Consider the following 15,058-nt stretch of genomic DNA (forward strand, 5'->3'; position numbering starts at 1 on the left):
TGCCCTGGGACTGTCTGGCAACCAGTGACCCTAGTGAGGATAAGCGGCACAGAAAATGTATGGATGTATCTTCAAAACAGAAATGCTTTTTTTTTCAATGTATAATTGTCACAGACCAGAAACGGACACAGGACCCAATAGCGCTCGTTTTCTCAATTTTTATTGATAAAGAGGGAGAGCAGGGCTTGCTTCAACGATCCGATGGTTGACGGACAAAAAGAGGAGGAGATGCGGAAGTGGCACTTCCGTGTCAAGCGAGGAGGGTCAAAGACAGGCGGGAAAAACAAGTCGTTATCCGGAACTGGAGAGCAAGGGCGGTGTCAAGTTCGGAAATGAGGTCGGCAACAGAAGGCAGGCAGGTAATGGGGCAAAACAGATCAAATAATAGGAAGGCAGAACGGGGCAGAGTCAGGTCCGGAAACAGGTTGGCAATGAAGATCAGGCAGAGAAAAACAGAGCAGGAACAGAGTCTGACGTAAGAGCTTACCGAGCTGGGAGCAACGGTTCGCATAACGATCTGACAGGGATCTCTTGGAAGTCAGGGGTTTAAAAAGAGTACATCAGCCAATCTGCTGTCCGGGCTGTTGGCGCCAATTAAGCAGTCGCAGGTGCTTTGAATCTGCAATCATGACAATAATGAAAGTGTTCCATAGTTTGCGGATGTGCACAGGTCAGAGTTTCGACATGGGATGAAAGTAGGAACGGAGCTGTCTCACCAGGCCCGTTGAAGCAGCTCCCAGCTCAATTTCTATAGTGAGCCATCATTTTCTGCACTATAAGGCGCACTGGAATATAACCCACTTAACCCACTTAAGCATATACGAGCCTGTAAATGCTAAAAATAACCCGCCTCCTTTACCTTCAAATAACTATAGTCGATTGTGATCGATTCAAATGATGATTGCCACATTGGTTAGGAAATGATACACTGGTTTATATATCCCAGCACGACCGGAACAAGCAGTGGATCCAAATGCGTAACATTTTACACAATGCTTTAATAAGGGATTGGGGAAGTCTAGGCGAGAGGAAAAAGACAGCGAACTGGTGCTCGCTGGCCAGGAGGAACGGGAAGCCCTTGCCAATGAAGCGTGGTCTGAGATCGGAACAAGTCGGGTAGCCAGCACGAGTGGGAAGCCAGGGATTGGAGATCGATATAGGAAACGGAATCAAGCAGGATACGGGTAGCGGGCACAGGAGAACGGGCCTTGGATCGGAAGAAGTCGGGCAGCCTGGACGGGAGCCGTTGCGTGGATCAGAGATCGGAACAATTCGGGCAGCCTGGACGGGAGACGGAGCGCAGATCTGAGATCGAAACAAGTCAGGTAATCAGAGACGATTGTGAAGCCAGGGACAGGGGATTTATACAGGATACAGGACAGGTCAAAAATAGAGCAGGAGCAAGTGCAGAGGTTCACTGACGGACTGACGAGGAGTAAACAAGAATGACGTGCTTAAATAGGAGGAGGACTAATTAGGGAATGAGTGGCAGTTGGGGCTGAATGAGTGAGCGCAGGTGAAGGCATTTGGCAAATCATCAAATTGCCTTGGTAATATGTTGTTAATGACCAAAACATTTCAATGAACTGGCTCTTTTAAGTGAACAACGAAAGCTGTCTCAACAGCAAACAGCAGCTAGATCTGTTTTAGACGCTTTTTTCTATTGAAGTGCTTGTCATTGGTCATTATGCATTTTATTCAGGGTTTCTGTCTTTTTGTTTGAATTTAAATGTGTTAAGTATATTAAACGTTTTATTTGCTTTTTATTTTATATTTTCTTTTTGTGGTTCTGTTCATTCATTCAGGTGGATCGATGAGTGAAGAAAAGGCTGTTGGTTTGGATGGACGCATGGTAGGGCATATAAGGAGCGGTGAATAATCTGCGGTAGAATAGCTTGCAAGGCTGTTAAATTTAGGTTTCGTGCTTGGAGTGGCAACAGAGGACTGCATGTGTGGTTACAGGTTGGGGAGGTAACAGGCTGGGGAGGAACAATGCGGGTTTAGAAGTGAAAGGGGATGTACAGATCAGATTTTTGCAGTGAGGCAGTTGTGTGAAAGGTTTTCAGTAAAAGGAAGAGAGGTGTATTGGGCATTCGTGGATTTAGAGAAAGCATATAACAGGATAAATTGTAAGGCTTGGCGGCAAGTGTAGAGGATATATGGGGTGGGTTGCAGGTTGATGCATGCTGTGCAAAGCTTGTATAAAGATAGTACAGCATGTGTGAGATTGGGGAGTGAAGTGAGCGAGTGGTTTCCGGTAAAAATGGGTTTGAGTCAAGAGTGTGTCATGTCACCTTGGGTGTTCAATTTGTATATGGATGAAGTGGTGCGTGAGATGCATGTAAGAGGAGGGAGAACAGGTATAATGTGTGAGGCTGGCTTGCATGTAAGTCAACCGTTGTTTGCAGATGACACTGCTTTGGTGGCTTACTCCGCAGCTTGACTGAGTGCTTTGGTAGTGGAGTTTGGTAGTAGAGTGTGTAAGAGAATGAAGCTCAAGGTGAATGCAGACCAGAGTAATGTAATGAAGTGTTCGAGAGGTAGTGAGGTAGGTGAATTAGAGATTTTGTTGAATGGTGTAAAGTGGCCGGAGGTAGATGGTTTTAAATATTTGGGTTTGTATGTGGCAGCAGGTGGTGGTTTGAGGATGATGTGACGAAGAGGGTGGTTGAAGGATGCAAGGCAATGGGTTGTCTAAACGGATTGTTCAATTGTAAATATCTGTGAATGAATGCAAAGTGAGGATTGTTTGAAAATGTGGTGGTACCAACAGTGATGTATGGCTCAGAGGCGTGCGGTTTGAGAGTAAATGAGCGTAATAGGTTAAAAGTCTTTGAAATGAGATGTTTGCGTAGTAAGTGTGGAGTGACGTGACTGGATAGGTTAAGAAAGTAAGGAGAAGAACTGGTGTGGCGAGGGAGCCTGCTGAGAGGCTTGATGAATATGTTCTGAAAGGGTTTGGGCATATTGAAATAATTGATAAAGACTAAAAGAGTATTTAGTGCAGAAGTGGTTTGGGAAATAGAATAAGAGGAAGGCACAAAGCAAATGTGGTTGGATGGGTGGGGTGAAACGTGCTCTGCATGTGACGTAGGTTAATTTAAAGGATGCAAGAGTGTGTGCCAGTGATATATGTGAATGGTGATGGATGGTTAAGAATGACTGATATCGAGGCATATGATGTGGAAGGAATAAACCAGTGTATGGTGTTGGGACTCTCTGCTGATGTAAGGTTGCATGGCACAGCAATTTACCCCTTATTGTGCTTTGGGCCTAATATTTGGTGTCAGGTTGGGAAGAGCGATGGTAAATATGAGTATGTTCTTGTGCTCTAGCTAGCTAGATAGATAGACATTGAAAAAACAAAGCCTATTATAGTATAGCTGTTTAATGATTGGTTTGTTAGATCCCTTAACCACTAGGGTTCAAGGGGCACCATTTCATGTGGTGTGTCTTGGGCAAGTACAGCCTGGTGGCACCCATCCCTTTTGGGCCAATAATTGTATAATACATTAAAAAAATTGATTATCAATGCATTTTGCGCATAATGTTTAATTATTATAGGTATTGGTAATATGATGATAAAACCGACAAAAGAGCCGCTTCGGAGCTACAACACCAATTCTTTTTAGTGAGCTGACTCAAAATAGTCGGTTCTCTGAAAAGAGCCGGAATTCCAATCACTACTTGTCATCATGTTTATTTATTCATCAATCATTTGAAATTGTGTTTGTTCTCAACCATTGCGTGTTCGTCTGTGTAGTTTGGCCTTCCATGTTGTTTGGTGGGGATAAAGAGTGGGATTTTCTTTTTATCATACATTCAATGTTTTATACAGCACTTGGGGTTGTATTTGATTGTCTTAAAAGTGCAATACACATTTATTTTGATTTGAAGGTCACCGAAGAAAAGAAAAGTGACTGAAAGGGAGGTCATTTACATAACATAACATATGTTTTCTAAATGGCTAGACTCCGAATGTGGAGACGTGAACCGATGGCAGTTTAACAGAGTTCGATACGAGTGAAGAGCAGGTAGCAGAAGCAGGGAGCAGACTGGCCGAGATCAGGAAACCAGTATAACAGGAACCAGATCTTGGCAACAGGTAAGAATAAAATCCATGGAAAGAAAATCTTGATAGGAGCTGTGGTCCAAGGCGGGGACTCAAAATACCACCAGGATGGAATTCACCAGCGACGTGCTGCTGTGAATGCCAAAATACTGCAAAAAATGGTACTATTGGAAAATTACAAAAATACTACTTCAGAAATATCATAAATCAGCATGCCGGGTTTATTTGAGTTTTTCTGTTTTATTTCTTACTTTGAGTCTTGAATTTTTCATTTCAGGTTTTGGTCTTTGTTTCCTATTTGGACTTGGTCAGGTTTTGTTTTGTTTGGATAGTTCGTTGTTTTGTGAACCTATGTTTGTTTGTCACTTTGTACCTTTTTTTTTAAATTAAATGCAATCCCTCTTTTTGAGCACCCCGGCCTCCAGTTCCTGCCTGCTTCCCCCACATGGGTCCATCACCATTAAAAACAGAACAATCTGCCCTTTGGCCATTTATTTAACCCGATGCGGCCTGCGATTCCAAATAGTTGCCCAGTCCAATGGGTAGATTTGTCAAAATCTATGTCAGAAGTTGAATCTAAGGATGAGGTGGACTCACGGCAAGACACAAAGACATTATGTTGAACTGTAAGAGTCCATCTAGTTTTATAAGAAGACTACACATTAAATTATCACCTATAATTAACATCTGAAGTGGGATCCAAGTGTCAGGAGTCCCACTTGAAATAAGATTACAATTTCCCGTTGACCAGCAGCAATCATGAACTGACGCTCTTTTTGCCCATTTCTTTCAAAGATAAGACAAACGTTGAGCAGCGATGCTGATGTTTTCACCAGCGACAGTTACGTGTTGCAACAGATGCACTGGAAGGGCGCATCTGCAGGGTCTTCTGGTTGTATGCTCCTCACGGTGGCTACGTGCTCTTGCATATCCTGCGCTGCTCGTCTGAAACGGTCACCATTCATGTCTGACACGGTATGGGTGGAGATAAAGAAGGATGGAAAAGAACAACTTTTCCTAATTTGTTTTGTGTTTAACCTCGGTTTAATCATGGTGCTAGAAGACTGGCACCGCAGTCCATTCCGTCCAATACTAAATGACAGTAAAAAAGTTGTACCGTTTACAAAGTATTGTAAACCATTAACAGATAATATACAGTAGTGCCTCTTCATATGAGCCTAATTCGTTCCAGGATTGTGCTCAGAAGTTCGAATTGCTCGTATATCGAGCGTATTTTCCCAATATGAAATAATTAAAAACTACTTGGTTCGTACCCGTCCTTCCAAAATCATCCGAACCCTAAAAAGCCATAAAACACATCTTCCTGATCACTAAAAACTAGGGTCTGGGAATTGACTAAAATAAATTAAGTAACTAATCTCAGTTAAGAAATAAATTGCGATTACTTACAATTAATTTGTTTGGATCCAGATTTTACAAATGGCAGTAAATCATAAAAATATATGCATAGAAAAACAATATTGCATTTATTATGCCAAAAAGGTCTATACCAAGTACAGTAAACGTGCATACAAATTGTAATGCCAAAGACAGCTTTCATAGCTAAAATATTCAAGTTCTTCATGTAAACATTGTTGAACTGTAAATTTGCTGTAAAGCTGTCATGATTACTGATTAGAATCACCTGTGCCCGCTCATTTGGCGCCAGCCGCTGCGAACCACCTTTTTAAGCCCAGTCCTCTCACTGTCTGGTTGTCAGTCCATCAGCAAACCATTGTTGTTACAAGGCAAGCATTTTGACCCTGACTCCCGTTTTTCCCCCCGTCTGTTCCTGATCTCTCCGTTTGTCTCCGGCTCCGACCTGTTTTTGATCCCGACCACGTTTTTGCTCTCCCAGCTATTGACCTGTTTTTCCGTCCTTGACACCACCATCTCCCGCTCCGGAAGATCCACTTCCATATTCGCAGGCACTCCCCTTCCTCTTTCTATCAATAAACTTGTGGTTAACGCTATGCATTTGGGTCCTGATTCCGTTGTCATTATTTTACCAAAAAATGGATACTAAGTAAAGTAAGTGCAAAAAGCTTGTAGTGTCACAGACAAAGCATCCACAAACCGCCGGTGAGTGCAACGTAAGGTACATTGTGGTCTCTCTTGCTCTGAGCAGATAGGTGCAGGTTATGTTTGAAAGGCTTATTATCGCTTAAAAAGGGCAATTGCAACAGTTAATAGATGGAGCAATTGGCTGAGGTTGACAGGTATAAGATCAAGAGATTGTTGATGATACGTAAAGACAAAATGAAAAATTTAAATTAAAGTTACTATAAATCAAAATGATTGTACACGCAACATATTTTACAGCATATTTTTTTGCTGATTAATACAGTGTGTAGAAAAAAATACAGAACAACAGATGGGGTATGAATTAGGATCCAAAGTCCAAGCAACAGACAGGCAAGTGGCACCTGACGGTTGGTGAGTCATGTAAAAGATGTCAAGGGGTGGCAGGAGAGTTGAGGAAAGGCGCCAAATTAAGCAGCGCCCTCTTGAGACTGAGATGACCGATAGTGAATATGACACAGCGCCGTTAGAAATGGCACTGATTATGTCACAATGTCTGTTCGTTTTTTCTTCTAACCTTTTCAGGAGTTCACACTCACCATCAATTCCCCTCTGTGATAGTGATGTGTTGTTCGCGAGCATAACAGCTATCTGTGCCGACTCTTCAAAGTGATCAACGGGAGCCAGCTCCCCATCAATCAAGAGCTGAGTTCCCTTCGAGACCCTTTTTTTTCTTCTGTGATTGGTCAGTATGCATTTTTCAATGGATTCTGTGTTGATTTTAAATTTGTTGATTATGTAAAAGGTTCCTATTGTTTTGTATTTTATCTTTTTTTGTAGAACTTTAAAGAAGCTGTCTGGAAACTTTAAAAGTCACCTCTTGGCTTTGAGTCATGATAGTAGCCTATGTCAGCTCGTTCATGATGCGCGATTGCGCGTGTAAGTACATGCATTCCTTTGACGAGCTCAAAGAAACTCTTCTGTTTTTACCTTTTTTGGAAGTTTGGGTTTGCGTTTGGACTCTACTAGAAGTTTTTTTTTACTTACACCAGTTTCATGCTAGACTGACAAATAGAAATTTGAAAAAAAAAAACTGCAGAGACGAGCATGACGTTACACTCCAGCACTCCCCTCAGTCCTTATTCCTCAAACTAAATGTGTTCCGCCCCAAACAACTCTGACAAAAGTAAGATAAAAACAGATAGGCACAGGGAAACTTAAAAACAGTGTTTTGCTGTATTTACGCCCATCCAATTTCTGTACTTAATGGAGAAGATATTCAACTTTTACCTTTTTAAGGACACCTCAAACAACACACCCCACCTTTAAATGTTCAAAGTCATGTTTCCGGTGTTTTCGGGGATAATGTATTTTATGACTAGCTTTGTTTACCTTAAAATGTAAAGTGCATTCTTCTAGGAATCTAGTTCATGGTTTGTTTTGCTGTTGCACTGAAATGTCAATATTTTAAATTACATTTCGTTCTGTCATGTTTTTTGAGGGATTTTGATTGACTTTAAAGTTGATAAATATAAAAAGGTTCAAAGTTTTAATCAGTTGAAGGTTCAGGGGTGTCAAACAGGCATCCCGTGGGCCGGATCAGGCCCGCTAAAGGAGTGAATCCGGCCCGCGAGACAACGCTGAGGGAAGCGCAAGAGAAAAAGGAGCTGCAGGTTGGAATATTTCCACTTGATCTTGCCAAAGCCAGGTGCCTCTCACAAAGACGCTGAATTGTATTTCTTTCTCTCTCTCTCTCTCTCTCTCTCTCTCTCTCTCTCTCTCTCTCTCTCTCTCTCTCTCTCTCTCTCTCTCTCTCTCTCTCTCTCTCTCTCTCTCCCTCTCTCTCTCTCTCTCTCTCTCTCTTCCTCCCTTTTTCTCTCACTCTCTATATCTCTCTCTTTCACTCTCTGTCTCTCTTTTTTTCCTTTCTTTGTTCCTCTTTGTCTCTTTCTTTCTGTGTGTCTTTTTACCTTCTTTTGCTCTCTATTCCCTTTTTCCTTTTCTCTCTCTTTTGTCTGTTTCTCTATTTGCTTTCCCCTTCTCTCTTTCTATCCTTCTCTCTTTCTCTCCTCTTTTCTCTCCTTCTCTCTTTCTTTTTTTTAATTTCTCTTTGGGTGTCTTTCTTTCACTCTCTCTCTCTTTCCCCTCTCCCACTTGTTCTCTTGTTATCTATTTTGTTTCTCACCTTGTCTCTCTTTTTCTTTCTCTCTCTCTCTCTTTCTCCCTTGCTCTCTTTCCTTGTCGCACCCTCTCTCCTTTTCTCTCCCCCTCATTCTCTTATTTCTTTCTCTATTCTTTTCTTCCTCTTCAATTGACTAGTCCGGCCCCCGGGAGAATGTTTGTTCCATCGTATGGCCCCCGAGTTAAAATGAGTTTTACACCCCTGCTGTAGAGTTGTATTATATTTTTTTTAGATAATAGATTAAAAAGAATAACAATAATTCATCTATGATCTGTACCACTTATCCTCAGTAGGGTCGCAGGGGTGCTGGAGCCCATCCCAGATATCTCCGGGCAGTGGGCAGGGGACAACCTGAACTGGTTGCCAGCCGGTCGCAGGGCACACAGAGACATAAAACTCAGTCATTCACTACTAAATATAATTTAGACCGGCCAATTAAACTGACATGCATGTTTTTGGAATGTGGGAGGAAACCAGAGTTCCCGGAAAAACCCACGCAAGCACAGGGAGATCATGCAAACTCCGCCCAGGAAGGCTTATAGCTGGATTTGAACCCGTGATCTTAGAACTTTGCTGCAGATGCGCTAACTACTCAGCTGCTAAAATAATAATTTGTTATACTAATAATGTTACATTCTTATTGGGTAATATACTGATTAAACTATGGACCAACCCAAAATCCGTCTTTTTTTTCCCTGTTTTCTTTTATTTGTTCTTTTTTCTTAAAGGCCAGAGCTGTCCCAGTAGAGTGGTTAGCCCTGAGTCCTGATTGCATTGATTCAAAAAGATTGTTCTCGGATATGAAATCATTCAGCTGCTGTGCCACTACTTTTTCAAGTACTTTAGAAAGAAACGGTAGGTTTGACACGAGTCTATAATTACACAAGCTTTCTGGATCAAGGTTGGGTCGTTTCAGTATGGGTTTAATAACGGCGGACTTAAAAGCCGCTCGGAGTACACCTGAGGAGAGTGATATGTTTATAATATTTAGAACTGAAGGTCCAAGGATGCCAAAAAGACCTTTAATAAGTGAACCCGGAAGCGGGTCGAACTGGCAAGTCGTCGGTTTGGTCGTATTCACCACCTGTTTAAAATTATCGAGTGACAGTTCACTAAAACGGGACAAATTCCCTGGACAGCCACCATGTCGTGCATCTATAGATTTCAGCCCTTTAGTATGTCTCATCTCATCTCATTAGCTGTACCGCTTATGCTTATTAGGGTCGCTGGGGGGCTGGAGCCCATCCCAGCCATCTCCGGGCAGTGGGCAGGGGACACCCTGAACTGGGTGCCAGCCAATCGCAGGGCACACGTGGACAGATAACTCACTCGCTCAGTCACACCTAGGGACAATTTGGAATGCATGTCTTTGGAATGTGGGAGAAAACCGGAGTGCCCAGAGGAAACCCACGCAAGCACAAGGAGAACATACAAACTCCGCACAGTAAGGCCGGTAGCCGGATTTGAACCCACGCAGGAGGTTCCCATGACCCCCTTTAGTATGTGTTGTATTAATACTGTCTTTAGCAATTTCTTCCTGTATGCATTGAATCTTCTTAGTAAAGAAGACCATTAACTCATGGGCTGAATGGGTGGAACTATCTGGGATAGTCTGTTGCCTTGTAAGCGATGCTACAGTGTCGAAAAGGACTTTGGGATTGTTCTTTCGAAAGGTAGGCTGATTTTGCAGAGGCAAGGGCCGCTTTCTTCTTTAACAAGCTGTCACACCAGGTTTGATGGAAAACCTCAAGCTTGGTAGCGCGCCATTTTCTTTCAGATTTCCTGCATTCTTGTTCAAGGGATCTAGTTTCATCATTAAACCAATGCGTGCGTCTTTTAGATCGTGATTTAAGCCGTATGGGCGCTACTGAATCCAGGACACTAGCCAGGGTAGCATTAAACTCATTCATGAGTGAGTCGATAGAACTTTTGTATGAAGGAAAGGACGCAACTGCTCCTGGAAGAAGATTGGAGAGCTCAGAAACTGTGCCAGTGCTTATATTGCGTCCGCTAAATCCTTCAGCTTTTTAATACTACATTTGGCTGGCACCTCGAATGTAACTAAATAATGATCCGAGATAACGGTAGTACACGGTAACACCGTCATGTTTGAGGTTAAAACTCGAGTCAGAACCTAGTTCCAGCGGCTTTTAAGTCCGCCGTTATTAAACCCACACTGAAACGACCCAACCTTGATCCAGAAAGCTTGTGTAATTATAGACCTGTGTCAAACCTACCGTTTCTTTCCAAAGTACTTGAAAAAGTAGTGGCACAGTCCCTTCTCAAGGTTTCTTCATTTTCCTCATGTTGAGGTTTTTTTGAGCTTTTCCTTGCCCTTATGTTGGTTCCAGATCAGGGGATGGTGTAATAATAGTCTGAAAAAATAGTCTGAAAAAATGGTCTGCGTAATCCTGTGAAGCCCTTTGAGACTCTTTGTGATTAAGGGCTATACAAATAAAAATGACTTGACTTGACTTTTGTTTTTGACCTAGCTTTTTCTTTCATTTTACTTGCTCTTTTAAAGACCTTTTTCTCACTTATATTTCATTTTTTTTTATCTTCTGCATATTTTTTTCTTTATTTAATCGCTTTTTACTTAATTTTGCCTGTTTCTTTTTACTCTAGTTTTTCTTTCTTTTTTGGGGTTTCATTATTCATTTTTGAAATTTTAACCTTTTTTTAATTCGTGTTTTACTTTTTTAAAGTCACCCGCACATAACATTTCATAATAATTGGTAATACATGGATTAAAGCAACAAAACGACCCAAAGCCATTTTGGGAGTCGAGACAATACAGCAGGTCTTCTGTCGAAACGTCCTACCTTGTGGTGGCGTCCTACCAATGCCTATAGTATTGTACGAATGCGCACAGGGCTGATTTGCAATTTGCTACGGGAAATACCGAAAATTTTCGTTTTAATTTAGTCTTAATTTGACTCTTTAACTGCTTCAAAATACGGTTGTTTTTTTTTTTTTTGTAGATTTTAAGCCTGCTTTTTCTGCTGCGTTACCCTTTTATTACGGAGCTTGTTGATTACGGTAATCATGCACTGTATGTATGCAGGCCAAACTTCGTTACATCTTATATGTCATGAGTAAAAGTTTGGTTTGCAATAATTCCGCGTTCAAGTGTTGCTAGTTTTACTCGATGAGAAAGAAACCCAAATTCGATGTCAGATTCGCCTACGGTAGGACTGCCGTTTCGGCAGAACACCGGTTCTCGAAAAGAGACAGCACTCCCATCACAAAAGCGTATGAATCACAACATATGCTCTGTGGCGTCCCCTAGCTTTTGTAATACTTCAATGCTGCAAGGAAAGACGTGTATTTAACTTAACACTGCTTCCACCTTTTGGTCAGACATCGACAGCAGAGTCATTTAAAAATAATGTGTACTGTTTTGAATTTTCTTTTATGGATAAAAAAAACAACAAAAACCATGTATTCACTAACTGGAGATCTTTTCATTCCTCGTCTGTTAAAAATTGACTGAGATGTATAGAGATTTAAAAGTATGTAAACCAACAGCTCAACAGCTTGATCTATCCCTGCTGGTATGTATTCATATATTTACTTCTATCATTATTTTTAATAAGGCCAGCACGGAGGTGCAGTGGTTAGCGCGTGTGCGGCACAGTTCTGATGTCATGAGATCCAACTTCCTGTGTGGAGTTTACATGTTCTCCCCTTGCTTGCATGGGTTTCCTCCCACATTCCCAAAACATGCATGTCAGGTTAATTGGCCGGTCCAAATTGTCCCTAGGTGTGAATGAGCAAGTGAGTCGTCTGTCTCTGTGTGCCCTGCGATTGGCTGGCGACCAGTTCAGGGTGTCCCCTTCCCACTGCCCGAAGATAGCAGGGATGGGCTCCAGCGCCCCCGCGACCTTACTCAGAAGCAGTACAGATAATGGATGGATGGATTATTTAAATTAAATAATTTGGTGGGTGGGTCCCTTTAACCCCTAGGGTGGTAGGGGCACTATTTCCTGTGGTGTGTCTTGGGCAAGCACAGGGTGGTGACACTCAAACCGGAAACATTTCGCATGGTAGGCGAATGTGCTAATCGCTACACTACGGAATGTACTGTGTTTTATAAAGGAGCGGAATCCCAGCAAATTTGCAGATACCACTGATTGGGAAAATCAACTTACCCAGCAAATGTAAATAAGTGGGCTGCACGGAGGATGAATGGTTAGGAAAAAGCCCCACAATATAGAGGTCCAGGATGGAATTCCAGCTACTGCATCCTCTCCAGGTGGAGTTTGCTTGTTCTCCCCGTGCCTGTGTGCATTTCCTTCGGGCACTCCGGTTTCCACCAACATGTCTGGTTAATTGGCCCAAGGTGTGGATGAGCAAGTGAGTTGTTTCTCTCTGTGTGCCCTGTGACTGGCTGCCAACCAGCTCAGGGTGTTCCTTGCCCATTGCCCGGGGATGGCTGGGATGGGCTCCAGCACCCCCACGAAAATTGGATGAGCGTTAATAAAGCAGAATACTTTTCATGCACTGTATGAGGTATTTGTGACTGTTCCATTGATGTCTCTTTGAAAGAAATGTGTTCAAATAATTGACTAGGAATAAAATGGTTTTTGTTCAATGTGGGATGCATCGTTAAAGGTGTCTTTTAAAAGTTGAAAGTAGAATATACTCTATTATGTATGTGTTAACAATGCTTAACTGAGTTCAAAGAGCCTTTATAATTTTTTTCACACAGCTCCTATCTGCCTTTAATCTTACTTTTAGCACCGCTGTTTCGGGACTTGAAACACATTAGAAAGCAGGAAAGCGAGAGGATTAGAGTGATTTAAAGAGTGTTCCAGGTTTTTTTGTTAGTGTAGCCTGAAAATGGTAAGAGTAAGAAAAGGCATCTTTCAAATACAGTCCAAACACCAACCCAAATAAGATGAAAAAAGAAGAGTTTATTAGTACTTGAGAGATGAGCTGACTGAAGTTCGGATCATGACTTTTAGCCAGGAGATGGTAGCAAAAGGGAGTAGCAAAATTTCAGGTTTTGGACACCACTTTTGGGAAACAAAGTGAGAGAAATTCCATTCAAAGTAATTCATAGGATTTAACCCTCAAACGTGAATCTTGTGAAACTGTTAAGATATTGATGTTAAATGTACATAATGTTCTGCTGACCTTGAAACTGTAAGTCCTTTATTTTGGCAGTTTATTGCTGACAAAATTTAAAATGGGTTCAAAGTATCTTGGGAGGACATTGTTCTTCGAATATACAGCTCAGTGACACAAAAATTAAGCCAAAGAAACCTTTGTCAATCTTATCATCAGGCGATTGGATGGCAACCAGTTCAAGGTGTCCCCTGCCCACTGCCCGATGATAGCTGGGATGGGCTCCAGCGCCCCCGCGACCCTACTGAGGATAAGTGGTGCAGGTAATGGATGGATGGATGGGTCATCATTATAGCAACGTTCTATATTTCCAATTGTGAATGTTAAAAGTGTCGATAATAACTCATATTGTTGGGATATGATATAACTAAATTGCTTAATTGAGGTTGAAAATGTCAGGAAAAATTGTTAAAACGTCATATTGTCAGATATAACAAAATTGTGAATATGCTTGATTGCTGTTGAGATTGTCGAGAGGGGTTGTTTGAACCTCACATTGTTTGTTTGCTGCTGTTGGTGTCAATGGATTTGTTCAGACCAAAAAACAATCGCAGGACTTTGGCCTGGACAGATCTTTTGACACTAACAAAGATGTTAAAAATGTCAGAAAAAAATGTTAAAACGTCATATTGTCAGACATAACAAAATTGTGAATATGCTTGATTGCTGTTAAGATTGTCGAGAGGGGTTGTTCAAACCTCACATTGTTTGTTTGCTGTTATTAGTGTCAATAAATTTGTTCAAATCTAAACCTAAACCTAGAGTGCAGATTTAAGGGTAGAAAAAAATCAATTTCATTGCCTTTCAATGTAAAGTAAAACAATACATTTTGTTCATAAAGCTTTTACACAACCAAAAAGCCATTAAAACTAATATTTGAAAACATTTTGGTATTTTATGTAACTTATCTGTTTCCCCTGACATATTTATTTATTTATATTTTCGTGTATTTTGGATTGCGCGTGCAGTTTGGTTCTAAGCTTAACGCAACATTGCAATTGATTTTTTTTGTATGGACGTGTAAAAAAAAAGAGAAAGGGGGAGAAAATCAGGAAAAAGGAAATAAAAGAAAGAAAAATAGTAGGAATTAAAAAGGAAAAGAAAACAAGATAAGAAAAAGTACAAAATAAAAGTAAAAAATTACACTCAGAATGAACAAAAATGATATTACAGTGGAACACTTTTACTACGTTTTATTTTTTCCCCTTTTTTGTGAAAAAAAAGAACAATATAAATTATGTTTAAAAGAAAGAAAATAAACCGGGTTTTTTTTAGGTTTTTGAGGGCAACATTGGCAGCAGGATGACTGCCAATCATTTCAGCTCCCGCTTGGTTGAGTCAAGTCACATTTATCTGTAATCACAAACTGTCTCAGAGGACTGCACAAGCCACAATTACACCACCCCCTGATCTGAAACCGACATGCCTGCAAGGAAAAACTCAAAACCTCAACATGGGGGAATTTATAAATTAACTTATATCAAATACTTATATCAAGTATTTTAAATAATGCATGCTTACATAATAAGTCATATGTTTTTGATTATTATTAAAATTAATATTATTTTTGTTTTTAAATCAAGTTTTCTTAACCACCAGGCAACGCTAAATAATACAGTGTCCATTAAAAAAGAAGAATGAGTTATTTTTGC

This window comes from Urocampus carinirostris, chromosome 8 (assembly GCF_059441175.1).
Source record: "Urocampus carinirostris isolate Australia breed hairy pipefish chromosome 8, RoL_Ucar_1.0, whole genome shotgun sequence".
NCBI lineage: Eukaryota > Metazoa > Chordata > Actinopteri > Syngnathiformes > Syngnathidae > Urocampus > Urocampus carinirostris.